This window comes from Microtus pennsylvanicus, chromosome 14, assembly GCF_037038515.1.
Source record: "Microtus pennsylvanicus isolate mMicPen1 chromosome 14, mMicPen1.hap1, whole genome shotgun sequence".
NCBI lineage: Eukaryota > Metazoa > Chordata > Mammalia > Rodentia > Cricetidae > Microtus > Microtus pennsylvanicus.
Genome location: NC_134592.1, coordinates 53702845 through 53722824, shown reverse-complemented (window position 1 = coordinate 53722824; position 19980 = coordinate 53702845).

The window sequence follows — 19980 nt, the reverse complement described above, 5'->3', positions numbered from 1 at the left end:
AGAGAGTTGATGAGAATTACCTACAAGTATAAAAATATTTTTGATTGGGTGATGGTATTTGTATGTACTTGCCATGGCACACATGTGGATATCGGAGGAGCTGGTTTTATCGCTCCACCATGTGTTCCAGAGACTGGACTCATATCATCAGGCTTGCATAAAAAAGCGACTTTATCTGCTGAGCCATTCTGATGGCCGTAAATAAGCTTTTTAAAATTTCATTCACTTCCTTTTATATTTACTTTTCTGAGAAAAAAAAGAAAAAAAAAGAAAAGGAATATATTATCTAGGTGTTTTTTTTTAAAAGCAAAAAAAAAAAAAAACTATGGAAGTTTTGAGCATATCTCCTTGCACAGGATCAATACTCTATTCGCAACAAGTGCAGACTTTCGACACAATAGTTAATTGTCATTCAACTAGTTGACAGAGTTTGGCAATCTCAGTTTTTCTGCTACTACCAGGGCTGCAGAAAACGCCAAAGGGTCCATAGTAAAAAAATAATAATGATTCAGAATATTAGGAGAGACTGATTTGTATTAATCTGTGAACCAGATGAGGGAAATGGTAGAGGTATATATACTACCAAATTATACTTACACACTAAGTGAAGTTCAGATGGAATTGAGATCTGTCTTAATGTTGCATCCTTTATCTTTTACACACGGGGTTTAATAACTCAACTGAATGGCAGTACTAAGTCATAGCACTGATTTTTCGTATCAGCTCAATGCTTTCTGCTCTAGCTCATGATTTGAGTCAGGTGGAAAAAACTAGTGGAGTAATTTCTGCAGACTGTTTTCTTAGAAAGTTCCATTCTTTAGAAAAATAAGAAGTGCTTGAGATTGCAGTTTAATGCTGTTCTCAATGGCAGAAGGAAGTGGATGGAGTAAAGAGGCGATGGAAAATGTTTAATGATACTGCTATTGAATTTGGTGCTCATAGCTTGTGACCCAAGTCAGGCTTACCCACCTATTCTCAATAAGCCAATTAAAGGAGACAAAGCAGTGGTGGGAAACAGGAAAAGGAAATTGATTCATTGTTGCCACATTGGAAGAGGTGCAAAGAGATCCAGGAAACTCCTCCAAGTCTCTCTGCAGGAGTCAAAGTGAGATTAAAGTTTAAACACAGGGCCAAAGATAACACACATCTGTGCAGTCCTGGTCAAGATGAGGTCTCATCCATCACTGATCAGCTATTGAATGGGCTTCAGTGAGGTAGTATGACAAGTTGGTAGAACTGTGTGAAATCTGTGAGAAAAGTACTTCCTCAGGATGGTGTCTTTTTTTTTTCTTCCAGCATAAATTAATGGAAGAGAATCCCATGTCTTTAGAATCTATTGCTTCAAGAATTTGATAGCCTGGAGACGCAGGTGTCTCTTTCCAGAATATTTTCATTCCTATTCAGACCAGTTACAATATAGCAGTTTTCCTAAGACAAAGCACTATAAAATATATTCAATTTTAAATCATCTTCAAACTACATAATAATAAGTACACAATGTATTAGTTGGATTTAAAATGGTAAATTGAATTTAGTAACATATGGCTTTTTATAATCTTGCTGTGGAGTCTTGCCTTAGATTAGCTTGTTTGCTACTTACAAAAATAAATTACCATATGCAGAAACGCAATGCTTATCTATCTGATTACTTATTTTCTAAATAAATAGAAAATTGAAATAAATGAAAATATTTTCAAATACTGAGCAATGGATAGAACTTTGATCACAAGACGAAGGAAATAAATTAAATGAACCCTAAACTTCTATGTAGAGCCATTTCTGGATCATATACAGAAAAGATTTCAGTAGGTCAATAGGAAACATTGAGGAAGATTTGAAAGGTTAAATTTCCAAAAAAATTTAGAAGTTTGTATAATGATTCTCCTGGTTTTGTTGATAAAAATTAAACCATAAAAGAAGAAGAAAAAGGAGAACGAGAAGGACCTTAATATAAGGAGAAGGACTGGGACGTAGAGGAAGAGGAATTAGTTGAAGCAATTCCCACAGCTCATCTCAGTCTGAGAGCCAGCCGTCTCCAATCTACTACAAGAGAGTCTTCGCTCAGCACTCAGGTTTTCAAAAGAGACTCAAGAGGAATCAAATTGTAGTACTAAGTTTCACAAACTTTAGAATAACCAAAGTGATTTGAAAGTAGCTTAACTACCTAATAGAAAAATGCTGAACAGGTGTTAAAGGAAGAAAGGAAACAGCCAGGCAATCGACAACATAAAATTCCAAGTGTCTAGCATAAGATTTTTAAAATTATAGAGGGGCAAGAAAATGTGTCTCATTACCAGAAGAAAGGTCAGCTGCTACACATAGCCAGAATTATCACAGATATTAAATTAAAAGGCTAAGATCTTCAAAGATAGACTCAAGGATTTGAAAGAAATCAAGAGCACAATGAGGATGAGGGCCAGGAAAATTCCCAAGTGGAAAGAATGGAGTTGAAAAATAGAGTCAGAAATAGAAAAACACCCAGATGGCATTAAAGTGGGCAAAATGACAGGAAAACCAACTAGTGATGACATAGCAAAATATTGTCCAAAATATTAAATATTTAAATCAACAAACATAACATTTTGAAATACGTTGAAAAGTTTTAGTGGAAAAATATAATAAACACATTGGCCTCTGAGGATCAACACAAAGATAACTGAATCAAGGCATATCAAAGTCCAATCACTGAAAAGGAAGAAAACCAAAAAAATTAAGCAAATCACAAAATAGGTATAAATACATTGTTATAGATTTCTCATCAGAGAAGTAATCGAACCCACAGAATACTAAAATGGCAGCTTTACATTTTCAATGTGAATTTTGTTTGATCTAATATTTTATGTCTATGGGGCAGAGATTTTACGAGCAATAGAAAAGAATCATTATGTTCCAGCAAAGAAAAGTTGAGAGCAATTTATCACCTACAGACTTGTTTGACATAAAAAGCAAAAGCAAAACGATTCCTCAAACAGTGTATGCCAAAAGATGATCATCGATGATCACAGAGATGGACCCTTGGATAAAATATGCAGTCCCGGGTTCGGATAAAGGTAGGAAGATTTTAGTAACACTTATCAGTAGACTACCAAGATTCTAATTACGCAATTGAGGTTCTAAGTAGAGTGAGATAGAAAAGTGATATATAAAGGTAAGCCTATTGAAGAATTCTTAGTTGCTGATAATGAGCAGGTTCATGATCTAGACCCATGGAGGTGGAATTTCTGATTAAAAATGGTGTTTGAAGAAATCAGGCACAACAGATAGTCACAGAGATGAAATTTTAGTTTTGAAAGCAAAGCAGCCACACCCTCTCTTTTGTAATGATATGACCTGTGGTATTTCTTGCAGGTGCTTTGTTCTGGCTAATGTTTTCCTGTGTGACTTCTGTTAGGTTCAAGGTCAATGGTTGGCTATTTTGCAGTTTTGACTTCCATGTGACCTTGACACAAGGAATGGTGACCTTGACCGAGTAATATAAAAACAGAATTCCGTGCCATTAATTTAATTCACTACTATTAAGCCTGTTTTCAGAAAGAGAGAAGGCAGCAGTGGCAGCAGCCTTTCATGGATCTTTGGGAGCAATTGCAGTTTCAATTAGTCCTAAAGGCTGTCATCCTGGCAAACCTGTGACTGACCACTCAAACATTGCATCACCAGGGACACGTCTGTCATTTTGTCTAAGTGGTGCTGAGTGACTTCTCTTCAAGCACAGGTCACTGTGACTTGTCAGAGAAATTGATGAGCTGCTAACATCAACCCAAACAGGGGACCACTGGTGTCATGCACATTTCTATTGTATTATTGACATTTTCTACTTTCTCAGTGATTGTCATTACATCTCACTAAGATTTCTGCATATACACTTTTCTTAAGCAGATAACAGCATACTGCAGCAGGATCCAATGATAAGATAAAATTAAGGAGCAGAATGAGCCTAATTAGAGCTTAAGAATGGATTTCAATTTATTCAGGTCAATCCATTTCCCAAAGCTTATGATAAAAATGTCTTCAAAAGGATTTTTATTTTAAATCCACAATGATGGTGCAAGTTGGAGAAAATGTCAGAGGTGCCCCTTTTTAGTGACTTGTAGGCATTTCCTTCTAAATTTAAATAGAATAAAATCTACCTTTCCCTTAAGACATTGTTTACATTTAATGGCATCAACAATCCCTCTATAACTCCTGCAGTTTTCAGTGTTCCCTCATGTGAGCACCAAAAATGTTCACATTTTACCACATAGTTAGCTATTCTTAGATCCATTTCATATTGATTTTCAGCTAATTGTCTGGCTTCAGACTTGCTTCCTGAAATATTAGTTTTGTATTTCAACTTTTAGCTAGACTCCCTAACACACAGCAAGAAGTATCTAATTCTAGCAGGGTACATGATTGCAATTTGAAATGTATGTAATTTGCTGATGTGAAATCAATGATGGCGATGTGGCATTAGAGCTAGAAGCTAGCTAAAAATCCGTATTGTTCTTTGAAGGAAATAAAATACCATGATGCCATGGCTCATGAAATTGCTTGTCTTGTAAGCCACCATTGCTTCTTGATATGCTGTTAGTTTTAAACAAATATTTATCTGTCAGCCACAACAGGAGGCACTTGGATGTGCAGGATATAAGAAATAATTCCGGATGTCAAGGACTTTTTGCCTGTAAGAGAGACAGCAGATAAAGAGGGAATTTTTAGAGTGTGATGTGTGTTAAGTGCAGGGTGCTATGGCAACACAGAAGTATATAGACCTGGTTTGGAGGTGAGGAGATTCTTAAACAATTTGAGATACCTGAGACCTGAAGGATGAGTAAGAGAAGAATCATTGTAAGAAAGAGAGAGATTGTGGGAAAAAATTTAATTTAGACAGATCACTTAAAAAAATAGAAATAACTTACACAGGATTGGAGCCCTGACTAAGATAAGAATGTGACAGTCCGGAGGCAGCAGCATGTCTTTGTTGTGCTAATGTTCAATTTCATTATGAACGTATACAAAATAAATTAAAGTATCTTAAGAAAGACAGCATCATGATTGTCTTACCCAAGTGACATTCTAGGTGTAATGTGAACAGACTGGAGGAGGATGGGATAGGACGCAGAGATCATAGTTAGGGGACTGAAAGCTGCATTATATTTGTGCCTAACATCTTAGTATCTCTTGAGTGTGAATTTATATAGTCATTTTCGTGGGCTATCTGGACGCTTTTATTTTTTTCCAATTCTTTAAAACCCAATAGGGGAGTTTATAAAGAACGGCAACTTGAATTCAATGAAAGAGAAAGAATTATTAGAGTTTTGACAAAAATTGTGACTAATGAGGAGTTGAGAAGTGGATATGAAGGCAGCAATGTGTTTGGAGCTCAAATCATTGGAGTCTGATAACATCACATTGGGAAAAATGAATTTAACAAAAAAAAAGCGATAATGATTTTTATATTTTCCCAGAAGAACTGTAAAAGTGGGGAGGAGAAGATCATTGATGGGAGCAGAGGAGCTCATACAATTCAGTTTGCTACATAAGAATGTTCTGATGACCATTCCATGTGGAAAATACTGATTTTTGTTTGGTTGGTTTTGAGCCTGGGTCTGTAATATAGGCTGGGCTAGTGTTCAGATTGCAGTAAGACCTAGATCCTCCTGATTCAGGCTGCTGAGTCCTGGAATTACAGGTACACACCACCACAGCCAGCTTACCACTAGATATTATATCACAGCTCTGCTTATGAATGAACTTTGGAATGAAGAAACTCAGGAATAAAGAAATCTAGGCTCTTCTGGGATGTTTACTTCCTAACAAACTTATAAAGCAATGCTGTGGGACAATGGTCTGTACCCTGTCACTTGTATTATTTTTAATAAAGCACTGATTGGCCAGTAGCCAGGCAGGAAATATAGGCAGGGCGACCAAGCAGGAAGTAGAAGCAAGGTGGCAAGAACAGGAGAATTCTGGGAAGAGGAAAAGTAGTCTGCAGTTGTCACCCAGACATAGAGGATGCAAGATGTAACTGCCTCGCTAAAAAAGGTACCAAGCCACATGGCTAGCACAGACAAGAATTATAGGTTAATGTAGGATGGAAGGCTATTGAGATCAAAAGATATTGTTAAGATGTTTTAGCTGATGTATAATGGAGGTTCCCCCCAAATATATCTAAAATCCAAGGGTCTCCTATCAGACAAAGGCCATTTTAGAAAGGCCCAAGGCCTCTTAAATCAGTAATGACTGAGAGCCCCTTTGCTGTTGACACTATTTAATTCAGATGAATAAAACAGGTTTTGGGAGTTTCCTACGTGAGCTGTCAGTTTGCACCGAGCAGTCAACTCTGTTATGTGGTCTGGCCCTTTGGTTTTCAGCACAGTATGTGGCTTACCTCTTCACTTTTAGGTTCAGTAAAACATTCATCTGAAATAAGTTAAGTATTAGTCATTACCTTTGGCATTGTGTGTAGAATGGTTTGGCTTTTATGAACTGTGGCTCTAAGGCATCAAGAGTTTTGAGTTTGCAGCTGACAGTGAATTGAGCCCCTTAATGACAGGCAACCCTGCGAAGGGAGATCATAAAGTTCAGCAACAGAATATGTTAGAAAGGGAAACACTTCCTGGTGTTTTGAAACATGCCCTTCAGCAAATCTGTTAAATTCATTTTAACCTAGACCTTTTCTTCTTGAATGTAATAAAGCCTCTGAAATGACTGCACTGGTGAGAGGGTCTCTCCTGTCGTTTGCAGTGGTGAAAATTCATGGAGTCAGTAAATTACTTTAGTTTTCAATAAAAATGTTAATATTTCCCTCAGATGTGAACAAAGGACAATGCCTTTCAATAATGACATCATCAAATCCTAAGAGAGAAAGGAGAGAGTCAGAGAGCTGGTGAGAATGGTGGAGAGAGGGATAAGGAGGGGGAGAGAGGAAGGGAGGGGGACAGAGAGATACTCTCTACACTTGATAATAACTCAAACAATCCAAAATTGGGATTAAAAAGACAGTAAATCACACAATTCTCATTTGACAATAACAGCATGCTAGAATTTTCTTCCAGGAGTAAGAAATGGTTGTATGAGTTTTTCTACTCTGATTCAGAGATGTCATTTCACTTCATTTCATTTTTAAACTCTTTTTCGGTCCCCCTCTTTCAGAGATGATGCGATAATCTTTAGAAAACCATTTCTCAATGCCAGGAGCCCCACAGAAAGACCAAGCCACACAACTGTCACCTACATTCAGAGACCTATGTTCGGTCTCGTGCAGGCTCCCCAGCTGTCAGTCCAGAGTTCACAAACTCCCACTAGCTCAGGTCAGCTGTCTCTGTGGGTTTCCCCATCATGGTCTTGACCTCCCCCTCCTTGCTCATATAATTCCTTCTCTCTCTTTGACTGGAATCCAGGACCTCAACCCCGTGCTTGTCTGCGGATCTCTGCATCTGATTCCATCAATTGGATGAAGGTTCAATGATGACAATTAGGGAGACTTACCAGTCTGACTGCAGAAGGCCAGTTCAGGCACCCTCTCCACTATCGCTCATTTACCTCCAACTTTCACTGACACTGGGACCCAGCTTCTTCAGAATTCTAAAATGAAAATGAGCAACTCTCCAGGAATCCTCAAGGCCTTCAGGTGCAGACCACCAATTCTCAGCCTCTTCGGCATGCACACACAGCCTTTGTCGAACTACTTAGCCTGTGCTGTGTAAACTGATCTTTAAAAACCCCTTGTAATACATACACATATTCATTCGTTCTATCAGTTCCTACATAAAAGTTATTAGAAAAGAAAAAGAAAACCATTTCCCGACCATAGGGTTAAGAGAAGTACAGATAGCTTTAGAGAAAAATCACCACAGCTGGGACACATAAGGAGCCACTCAAATCTATCAGCATTTTGTATTTCAAGACTCAAAATGTATACCACCAAACACCACAAAGAAGCTTGCATACACCCTTTGAGTGAGAGAGCATGGACTCTTGTCTGTACATGATTTTAACTAAGCAGATTTTTTTAACACGGTGTTCTTAATAATATCATTTAAGTAAAAGCACTGCCTGTTCTTCCAAAGGTCCTGAGTTCAATTCCCAGCAACCACAGAGGGGCTCACAACCATCTGTAAGGAAATCTGGTGCGCTCTTAAGGAAGAGACCTGGTCAGTTGTCTTCACCAACTTAGACTATAAAATCCAATATGGACAAGTTCAAATGAACCTCCATATACGGGCTGTCCATGCATGCTTCAGCATTGCCACGGCATACATTGCATTTTTTCAGTCGAGAGAGTGATGCTAAAGCCAACTGCAGGCAACGTCTGTCTAATTTGAGATAGCTTCACAGGTTGTGTAATTACCCCATTTTACAGATGCATAAATCAAGGCTCAGACAAGTTAAGTAACTTGCTCTAATAAGGAATGGCTGAGGTTTTATAAATTGTTAGTGTGGGGAGCAATTCAGGGAATAAGTTCACAGTAAATGACGTTGTCCCTCAGGGTCAGGCAGAAATAGGCAATCCCGAGCTTAAATTCTTTGTGAAGATAGTTATTTCAGCATTTATTATTATTTATTACGCCACCACTAATTCAATTCCAAGGACTGCAGTCACTCTTGTGTGAGATAGATCTGAATAACCCGGTGTCCTAGGGTTTTCAAATATCCCATCCCTTTTATATTTTCTTCAGTTTCCTGAAAACAACTCTATGTCTGTTTCTGTGTGTATGCATGCGTTCCTGTGTTTTGTAGGTATATGTGTGTGTGTCTGTGTGTGCGTGTGTTAGAGTACACACCTTGGATGTTAGCAGTCAGGAATCTTCTTCATTTTGATTGACAAAAGGTCTCTCGCTGACCTGCAATTACAGCAGAGGCTACTTGGCTGGTGAGCTTCCAAGGACCTGAATGTCTTCACCTCTGCTCTCTTGGTCACTGGATATACCGTGTGTCCACTGTGCCAGGTTTTTTATGTGGCCTCTGGGGATCTCAAATCAGACCCTCACGCTTTCAAGGTAAGTGCTCTATCCACAGAACCATTTCCCCAGCCAAGTAGTAAACTTCCTTTTAAAGATGACTGTGAACATGTTTTGTTCTCTGAAATCTTTGTCTCCTTCCTACGTCTATTTGAAATGCCTTGTCTACGTCAGTTTCTGGAGTTTTCTAAGGAATCTATGTAGCACTTAAGTCATTTTCATAAATTAATACAAATTATTTACCATTCTTTTCGATTTCTTACAGAAGGTCTGGAATAAGTGAATTTAATTACCTCCCTCCTCCATATTCTAAGCAAAAATCTGAATTATAAGTGTTCTAGGGTGGTATTTAATCAGGCACTCCAGAGCCCAGTTGAGCTTAATAATTCTAATTGGAACAAATAAACTCATGGGCTAAATAAAGGGTGTCTCTAACTGCAGAGGGAATGAGGAAGAGGGAGAGGGAAGGAGCCTTAGACCCTGTAAATATTTACACCCCAGACATCACCTCCCTGACTTGCTATGAACAGGTGACTGCCTTACTTTGACTGTCAGGTTTTAGAAAATATTAAAAAACAACCTCCAGACAATCCTTTATTGTATAGGATTGTTTTGGCTATCCTGGGTTTTTTGTTTTTCCATATAAAGTTGATTATTGTCCTCTCCATATCTGTGAAGAATTTTGATGGGATCTTGATGGGGATTGCATTGAATCTATAAATTGCCTTTGGTAGAATTGCCATTTTTACTATGTTGATCCTCCCAATCCAAGAGCAAGGGATGTCCATCCATTTTTTGGTATCCTCCTCAATTTCTTTCTTCAATGCCTTAAAGTTCTTGTCAAATAGATCTTTCACTTCCTTGGTTAGATTTACCCCAAGATATTTTATGCTGTTTGTGGCTATCGTGAATGGAGAAGCTTCTCTGATTTCCCTCTCTGCTTCCATATCCTTTGTGTATAAGAGGGCGACTGATTTTTTGGAGTTGATCTTGTATCCTGCCACATTACTAAAGCTGTTTATCAGCTGTAAAAGTTCTTTGGTGGAGTTTTGGGGGTCGCTTATGTACACTATCATATCATCTGCGAATAACGAAAGTTTAACTTCTTCCTTTCCAATTCGAATCCCCTTGATCCCATTATGTTGTCTTATTGCTATTGCTAGAACTAATGAAAACAGGGTGGTACTGGCATAAAAACAGAGAAGTCGACCAATGGAATCGTATAGAAGACCCGGATTTAATCCCACAAACCTATGAACACCTCATTTTCGATAAAGGAGCTAAAAGTATACAATGGAAGAAAGAAAGCATCTTCAACAAATGGTGCTGGCACAGCTGGATGTCAACCTGTAGAAGAATGAAAATAGACCCATATCTATCACCGTGCACAAAACTCAAGTCCAAATGGATTAAAGACCTCAATATCAGCCCGATAACACTGAACCTGATAGAAGAGAAAGTGGGAAATACCCTACAACAGATGGGCACAGGTGATTGCTTCTTAGGTATAACCCCAGAAGCACAGACATTAAGGGCAACATTGAATAAATGGGACCTACTAAAACTGAGAAGCTTCTGTAAAGCAAAGGACACCGTCACTAAGACACAAAGGCAACCTACTGACTGGGAGAAGATCTTCACCAACCCCACAACAGACAGAGGTCTGATCTCCAAAATATATAGAGAACTCAAGAAACTAGACTTTAAAGGGCTAATTAACCCAATTAAAAAATGGGGCACTGAACTGAACAGAGAATTCTCAACAGAAGAAGTTCAAATGGCCAAAAGACACTTAAGGTCATGCTCAACCTCCTTAGCGATCAGGGAAATGCAAATCAAAACAACTTTGAGATATCATCTTACACCTGTCAGAATGGCTAAAGTCAAAAACACCAAGGATAGCCTTTGCTGGAGAGGCTGTGGAGGAAGGGGTACACTCATCCATTGCTGGTGGGAATGCAATCTTGTGCAACCACTGTGGAAGTCAGTGTTTCGGTTTCTCAGGAAATTCGGGATTAACCTACCCCTCGACCCAGCAATACCACTCTTGGGAATTTACCCAAGAGATGCTCTATCATATGTCAAAAGCATTTGTTCAACTATGTTCATAGCAGTATTATTTGTAATAGCCAGAACCTGGAAACAACCTAGATGCCCTTCAATGGAAGAATGGATGAAGAAAGTATGGAATATATACACATTAGAGTACTACGCTGCGGTAAAAAACAATGACTTCTCGAATTTTGCATGCAAATGGATGGAAATAGAAAACACTATCCTGAGTGAGGTATCCCAGACCCAAAAAGATGAACATGGGATGTACTCACTCATAATTGGTTTCTAGCCATAAATAGGGGCCACGAAGTCTACAATAGGCGAATCTAAAGAAGCTAAGTAAGAAGGTGAACCCAAGGAAAAACATATAGTTATCCTCTTGGATAAGGGAAGTAGACAAAATTGCCGGGGAGAAAAGTGGGATGTTGGGGGTGGGGTGGGATGGGGGTAAGGGGAGATGGGGAGAGAAAAGGTAGAAGGAAAGGAGGGGGGACTTGGGGAAACAGGAGGATCGGGATAAAGGAAGGTTGGATAGGGGAGCACGGAACCCCATTTCTTAGTTAAAGGACCCACTTTAGGATGGGCAGGAGACTTGACCCTAGAGGGGATCCCAGGTGCCCAAGCTGAGGCCCCCAGATAGTTCCTTGGGCAGCTGAGGATAGGGAACCTGAAATGACCCTATCCTAGAGCAATACTGACGAATATCATGCATATCATCCTAGAACTTTCATCTGGCGATGGATGGAGATAGAGACAGAGACCCACACTGGAACACTGGATAGAGCTCCCAAGGTCCCAAGGAGGAGCAGAAGGAGGGAGAACATGAGCAAAGAAGTCGGGACCACGAGGGGTGCACCCACCCACTGAGACAGTGGAGCTGATCTACTGGGAGCTCACCAAGGCCAGCTGGACTGTTTCCAGAAAAAGCATGGGATAAAACTGGACTCTCGGAACATGACGAACAATGAGGGCTGATGAGACGCCAAGGACAATGGCACGCGGTTTTGATCCAACGCAATGTGCTGGCTTGGTGGGAGCCTAGCCAGTTTGGATGTTCACCTTCCTAGATATGGACGGAGGGGGGAGGACCTAGGACTTACCACAGGGCAGGGAACCCTGACTGCTCTTTGGACTGGAGAGGGAGGGGGAGAAAAGTGGGGGGAAGGGGAGAGGGGTGGGAGGAGGGGGAGAAGAATGGGAGGAGGGGGAGGGAAATGGGAGGCTGGGAGGAGGTGGAAATTTGTTTTTTTTTTCTTTCTTTTCTTTATTCTCCTTTTATCAATAAAAAAAATACATAAAAAAAAACAACCTCAACACCAGATCTTCCCTGAAGGACTACATCTAAATATTACTGTTCATCCAAAAAGTTTATGTATATTTGCACATACCAGAACATTTCTGGAAACATGGACTTCTGAGTACATATGCCTTAAAAATGTCCATACCAACAGATGCCTAATTGAACTTAAAGCCTTTCAACAGAAGGAAATTCATACTGGTCCTGAAGAACTAGCTGCCTTCCCAGGGCTGGTGGGGTCATAGATTAGAAAAAAAACTCTACTTTGTTAAACCAGCAAAACTACTTCAGACATTCTAAATCTTTCTTTATACCCACAGAAAAAAATATATAGCCTCTCTTTACAGCAAATAGAGACCATCCTGGAAAATGACGACTGGACACACCACAGAAATGAATGGATCATCGGGAGAGCAGCTCTTAACAGATACAGACACATCTGTATCTGGGCTCCAGCACTGATGGCTCAAGGGACATCACAGAAGGGGGTGGAAAGATTGTAAGACTCAGAATACCAGGAAGTCTGCTATGAAACAGTCTCTCCTCGAATTGGCTGCATTACCAAGACTAGAACAATGGTAATATCAATATCAACACTTTGTGGGGACCAACCTCGAGATAAGAGCTACAGACAACTAATCACTGCTGGAGTCAGGAGAGTAACCCTATCTTAAGGAGGTACCTCTTTGTGGTTGTTCAGTGCAGAGTGCTTAGCAAAACACACACATACACACACATACACACACACACACACACACACACACACACACACACACACACAGAGAGAGAGAGAGAGAGAGAGAGAGAGAGAGAGAGAGAGAGAGAGAGACGCATATAACTATAATAATCAAAGAAAAAGAGGCTCACAACTTGAGAATGGGGGCATGGGAATGGTTAATTACATGAGAAGGTTCATTAGAATATCCAATGGATTGCTTCAATAATCTCTCCATCCCCAACATTTTGGAAAGACTGTTTGTATATATTCTACATCCTAACAGCCTGTTCTGTCACAGAAATTCCTCAACGACAGAGTCTCAAGATTTTTTTAAATTAATCATAAGAAAACATTAGCATTCTCCAAAATGTCATGTATTTTGGATTAATGCACAGGATACCAATATATTACTACTCAATGGATGTAACTAAATGAAGGCATATATTTCTAGTTCTTCACATTTTTGATGTGAATATCTGCACTTGTGTTCTCAGCACTTTTTATGATTGGTGTGTGTGTGTGTGCTCACAGATCATGGTGTTGAAAAACAAGATTTGCAGTATTTTAAAATTTATTATGGTTTCAATATAGAAAAACAACAAAAATTTTAGAATTTTTTGGAATTATTAGATGTTTGGATTATTTTGTGATTCTCCATCTCACCTTACCTCATTCCCCTCTTTACCTCACATTTTATTGCTTGGTTCCATGGCCTAGCCTTCTATCCAGTTGCACAGCCACACAATCATATCAACTGTAGGTAATTTCACTAATTTACATTTCTCTAAAAGCACACTTTTCCTAGTAGATAATGTAATCAATGGTACTTTTATAACACCGATGAGAAAATCTAGTGGTTTTTTAGTATATAAACCTGATTTTGCCTTTAATAAATGTAAAAATATTTAATTTTTTTACTAAAGAATTAATTTAAGCTTCTTCATGATTTAATACTCCTAAAACTGAAAGATACAGTATGTATTGTTGGAGAAAGGCCACTTGTTGGTTCTCGGCTGCTCAGCCCAGAAATAACCACACAAAAACTATATTATTTAAATCACTGCTTGGCCCATTAGTTCTTGCATCTTATTGGCTGATTCTTTTTTTTTTTTTTCGAGACATGGTTTCTCTGTAGCTTTGGTGCCTGTCCCGGAACTAGCTCATTCTTACATATTAATTTAACCCATCTCCATAAATCTATGCATCACCACGAGGTCATGGCCTACCAGTAAAATTTTAGCATATCTGTCTCCGGTGGAGGCTCCATGGCTTATCTTTCACTCTGCCTCCTTTCTTCCAGCAATCAGTTTAGTTTTCCCTGCCTACCTAAGTTCTGCCCTATCAACAGGCCAAGCCAGTTTCTTTAATCATTAATGGTAATCATAGCATACAGAGGAAAATCCCACATCACCTCCCATTTTCTGTTTAAATAAAAAGGAAGGTTTTAACTTTAACATAGTAAAATTACATATAACAAAACAGGTATCAAGCAAGAATTAGAATTTCAATATGTATATTACTACTTTATCTCTTATCATAACTAAGGAAAATGATAACTATAAATTATTCAACTCCATCAAAGACTCCAGAAGAATATATTATTACCTAAGAAAACAGGAAGTACATTGTTAGCAACTTCCAAAAATCTAGAATTGACAAAGACATCTCACTGGCTGGACAGTCACTCAAAGTTCTTCTGTACCGTTGAGGCATCCATCTTCAGCCTACAAGCCCATAGCATCCTGCAGACTTTTCCACAAATCAGGAAATTTTAAAGACACTTCCACCTATATTAGCAATTTGTCAGTCACGATTTTTCTGTGTCCATCTCCATTAACCTGTGCACCACCACAAGGTCACTCTCACCCCCCCTCCTTTCTCCCAGGATTCACTTTAGTTTTCCCCACCTAGCTCTGTTCCCCTATAGCTCTGCTGTAGGCCAAAAATAGTTCCTTTATTTATCAATGGTAATCACAGCATACAGAGGGAATCCCATAGCAATGCATTATATGTAGTTTCTCACTAAATTAAATCAATGCAGTTTATGTAAATACAATTTAAATTTTATTTTATAAATTGGTAGCTAAGCTATTGAATTTTGACTGAAAAGAGATTATCTTTTTTTTTTTTTTTTTGTAGACTGGCAGCAAGTACCATTCATCAAATGTACATCATCCAAGTGTGTCCTCCACAAGTCCAAGCTTTGAATCTTTTTAAATGGTATTCCCTCCTCAAAGACAGAGTTGATTGGAATACCCTTTGTTATGCCACATTGTATCAATTGCTTTCCTTTTGTGGGTTCCCATAGATGCTGCTTCCATTCTTGAGCAAACACTACTGTTCTGTCTCCCCAATCACTTCCTAGGTTTTTTTTTTTTTCAGAAAGTATACTTTAATTTTTTTCTGTATAATGATGATATAATTGCATTCTGTATCTGTAATTAACAACATTGTTTTCACTCTTATATTGATATACTGTCTACTATTACTCATTTTAAATCGGCTTTTCCCATTACTTGTTTTGTTGAATTAAAAACAATTCTACCTTTTGTTAAGATGTATGGGTACCTATTGCAATTGAAAAGTCCCTTTATTCATAACACTTTTATGTATAATGAATACTTTGTTTTAGAGTATGATCTACTGTCCTCTTACTTTTTATGCCTTTGATGTTTGATTGCCACTTTAATAATATTTTATTATAACAAAACAATACATATATTGCAGAATATTAGAAAATAAAAGGTAGACAAAAGCAAAATTAAAAGATCACAGTATGACCTTCAAAAATAACAAAGATATGAATGTGAAAAAATCACAGAATAAGTGCCTACTCTTTAGAAGTTTTTTTTTTCATGGACAAAATCACACATAAATAAATGTGAAATCTTTCTTGTCATCTAAAACGTGAAATTCTCTATTAATATCCCAGGTCAGCCTGTGTGTATTCCTCAATTGGTAGCTTACTGTTTTGCCTGTGTGGCAGTGTGTTCTCAAATTTGAAGGCCAGGGCTTCACTAAATTGTATTATAATTCATTTCGTGCCAATATTTTTTTCCCATGGGGACAAGTGTGCCCTTACTGATTTGACAATTTTGGCATTTTCTTCACAGCACTATTTCCATGGTAATGCAGAAGGACGCTAATTTCTAGGATTCGGATACGTCTAAAAACAATCCTAAAATGGCTTGGCCATGGGTAAGAACAGCCTATCAACCTTCACAGTACTGGTGACGTTGTTACATCAGAACCTACGCTAAGACTGTCTCTTAGCCCTCTGCTTTCCTAGAACGATCTTCGGTGGGTAGAATTACAACTAACTCCCCCATTAGGAAACACTGGTGAGTCTCACTTGGTTTGGCTCGTTTATTTTAAAGGAGATTATTATTCTATTCTCACCTCACAAATTCTACCATAAAATTTGATGGCTGCAGACTAATTTGTATAGGATTGGTGGTTGATTCTCCCCCTTTGTCACTCCTGTTTTTCTATCCTCCCTCCCTTTCTCCCCCTCTCACTTTCCATCATTCCTCTTCAGGCATCCGCACATACAAACACGTGTGTACACATTCATACATATCCATACCCACGTAAGTGGTCAGCTTTTCCTTGTCATGAGCACAGAGACATCAGGAGAATTAGAATCATTACGTAAGTGCTTGTGTAACTGACAAATTGATTAAAAACACTTTCTATCTTGAAAATTTTTTAACTTTTCAGGCTTTTACTTATGTTTCCTCAGATTCAAGAAATACACTTATGGAAATTTTAACTAAATAGCCAAAAATTGTGTTTGTGAGGTCAGTGAAAATCTGGGTCAGTTAAAATTTCCCAGGGGCAGAAAACCAAAGGTCAAATATAATCCATCATACATAACAATATTCCTAAATATATTTCAGTTTCATTTTTCTCTGTCCTCATAAAGATGCCAAGCTGATCGTGGCACACCCATGACAACATGAGGATTGATGGCAGAAAAGAAAGGAAAGGGAGTGAAAGGAGGCAAACCGGTTTTACAACCCAGCTGCCCTTCGAAAATGAGGCTAATCAAATGCATTTCCCCTCTAATGGTTTCCATTGCAGGATACTCTGCAGTTTTCCCCGAAAATGGGATAAATTCTTGCTTTACAAATCATCTTGATTTCCTCTTGTTGTCACTCTGTCTAATTCTGCTGAGTTACTGGCCGTACATTGCATCCTGTGGCGGAGAGTTATTGCCACCAGTTTCACCAGATATCAGATTTTTCTGATTATAGGACTTTAAATCATATCTTCCACTAAGAACCGGTGACTTAATTTTCCTGCGATGTAATTGATAAAGAAAAAAAGCCACCAAGAACTGATATGCTGCTCTATGATCTCGTAGCTTTGGCTGTGAAATGATTGGTGGATAATTTGCAGAGACAGTACTCAGTAATTACTGATTTGCCAGTGGATGGGATGTATGGGGGGACAGCAGAAGAAAGTGATTTATAGGACAATGAAGACAGTTGGGGCAATTTATAACTAGAATAACTCAGGAATTTCTTTTCTTGTTATTTTACCAACAAACTACTGTGGCAATGTATAAATCTCTGCTATAGAGGGTCAGCCACTGTGTGCCTCTAAAGAAAGCCTATTTAGACAAAGGGTCATATCATTCCCACACGTACACACTGATTTCCACATACACAGTCAGACCCATTTTGAGGGAGTTCAACTTAAAATTTCTGATTTTCATTGCATTATACTCTTAGGGAATGGGTCAAATTCCCATTTTAGTTCTTATAATTGTCTGACTCTAAGCTTACAGCTGAAGGATTAGCTCTCAAGGAATCCCTTAAAAGTTTAGAGGGTTCTTCAGGATTTATTCTGGATAAGACTCTTGAAGCTTGGATACTTATCTATGTCACTCAGTCCCATCCACCTTTATGTGGTTAGAAATAGAACAAGATTATGACTTCCCTAGTGGAGGAGAAAGTTAAGCCTCCCTTATGGGAACAAAATAGAGTTATGGAACTTAAGAAATTAGGACAATTCACAGCATAGTTTTTGGTAATCTGATTGTGTCAGGAAAGTGATAGATAAAAGCCAGTATAGCACACATAGCTATGTTTGTATTTATGTATGTACGTATTTCCTTTATTTCAAGATTTCTATGGAATACAGGACTGATGGAGATGTGCATGTATTTTTTTTTATTCACATCAAATTGAAGTGTGATCTGATTGGTTTTTAGGGAAGAAGGAACCGTTACTATTAACAAGATTATTCTAAAACACACTGTTTGCTCTGTTGGTTAATGTGACATCATAGATTCAGGAGAGGGCAAGTCATTTTGTTTTGTTATTTGAGGATATTTGAATAAGTAATTTGAGTGGATTTCCCAAGAGTGGAGATAAAGGAATTCACTCGTTATAAAGAGAAAGGACTCAGGGTGGCCTGAGACTTTCCTGGGTCGTGTGTTCCAGCTAGTCTTACTAGGAGGATTGTAGCTTTGTGACATCTATGAAGTCACTCAAGAGGAATGGCTAATGTGAACTAATTTTAAAGGCCTGAGGTTTTATATATCACTAGCCATGATTTAGAACTTCGTCCTGCCCCACTAAATTTAAAATAATACAAACTTTAAAATAATATTGTACAGGGAAGCAGTGGTGCAAGCCAGGTGCTGGTGGTGTCGATCTTCAATCCTAGAACTCAGGAAGCAGAGGCAGGTGGATCTCTCAGTTTGAGGCCCATCTGGTCTACAGAATGAGTTCCAGGACAGCCAGGACTGCAGAGAGAAACCCTGCCACAAAAAAAAAAAAAAATGTTTTTTGAAATGAAATTATATTATTATTTTACCCACTCTTTCTTCCCTCCAACTCTTTCCCATGTATATATTTGTTTTCTTTCAAATTCATGGCCTCTGTTTCTTTCATTTTTGTGGTGTGTGTGTGTATGTATGTGTGTGTGTTCCTTTTATTCATTAGGTTAAATGACATTGAATATTCTTTGTTTGTTTCCTTTGGTTAAAGTCGGGACCACGAGGGGTGCACCCACCCACTGAGACAAGGGGGCTGATCTAGTGGGTGCTCACCAAGGCCAGCTGGACTGTGACTGAAAAAGCATGGGATAAAACTGGACTCTCTGAACATGGCAAACAATGAGGACTGATGAGAAGCCAAGGACAATGGCACGGGGTTTTGATCCTACTTCATGTTCTGGCTTGGTGGGAGCCTAGCCAGTTTGGTTGTTCACCTTCCTAGACATGGACGGAAGGGGCAGACCTTGGACTTTCCACAGGGCAGGGAACCCTGACTGCTCTTTGGACTGGAGAGGGAGGGGGAGAGGAGTTTGGGGGAGGGGGAGAAGGGTGGGAGGAGGGGGAGGGAAATGGGAGGCTGGGAGGAGGCGGATACTTTTTTTTCCTTTTCTCAATAAAAAAAAAGAAAAAAAGGTTAAGTCAGAAAAAAATTGGAGAGGTAGTTAGTATTTTGGCACATATATTTACTTTTATTTTTTATATTTTTTAGCTATTATTATTTCTTTTAAAAGTTCATGGTCTCTTCCCACTCACCTCAAACTTTTTTCCAAATTTATCTAATTAAAAATAGAAATTCAAAACTCAAGAGAAGAAAATGGTTGTTTTTAACCTCTACTGTCTCCATCAAGGGCTAATTTTGACTTTTAAAAAATTTCTGTGTTGGTTGTTATAATTAGAACACCTTTCCCTTTTGTTTTCTCTATCCAAACCCTCCCATATACTCTGTTTTCTTTCAAACCATGGCCTCATGTTTTATTAACTATTAACTATAGCTTGCTCAGTCTGTATACTGTTACTTGTATGTATACTGAGAGTGGGAGAATAGTCTTCACGAAAGAGACACAAGTTGCTTATCCAACATGAAAAGGAATATTGTAAAGTAAGGACCTAGAAGGAACTATTTTTGGAATAGAGCATCAGAAGATAACATCTCCATTTTTATTGAATAGAGTTTTATACGGAT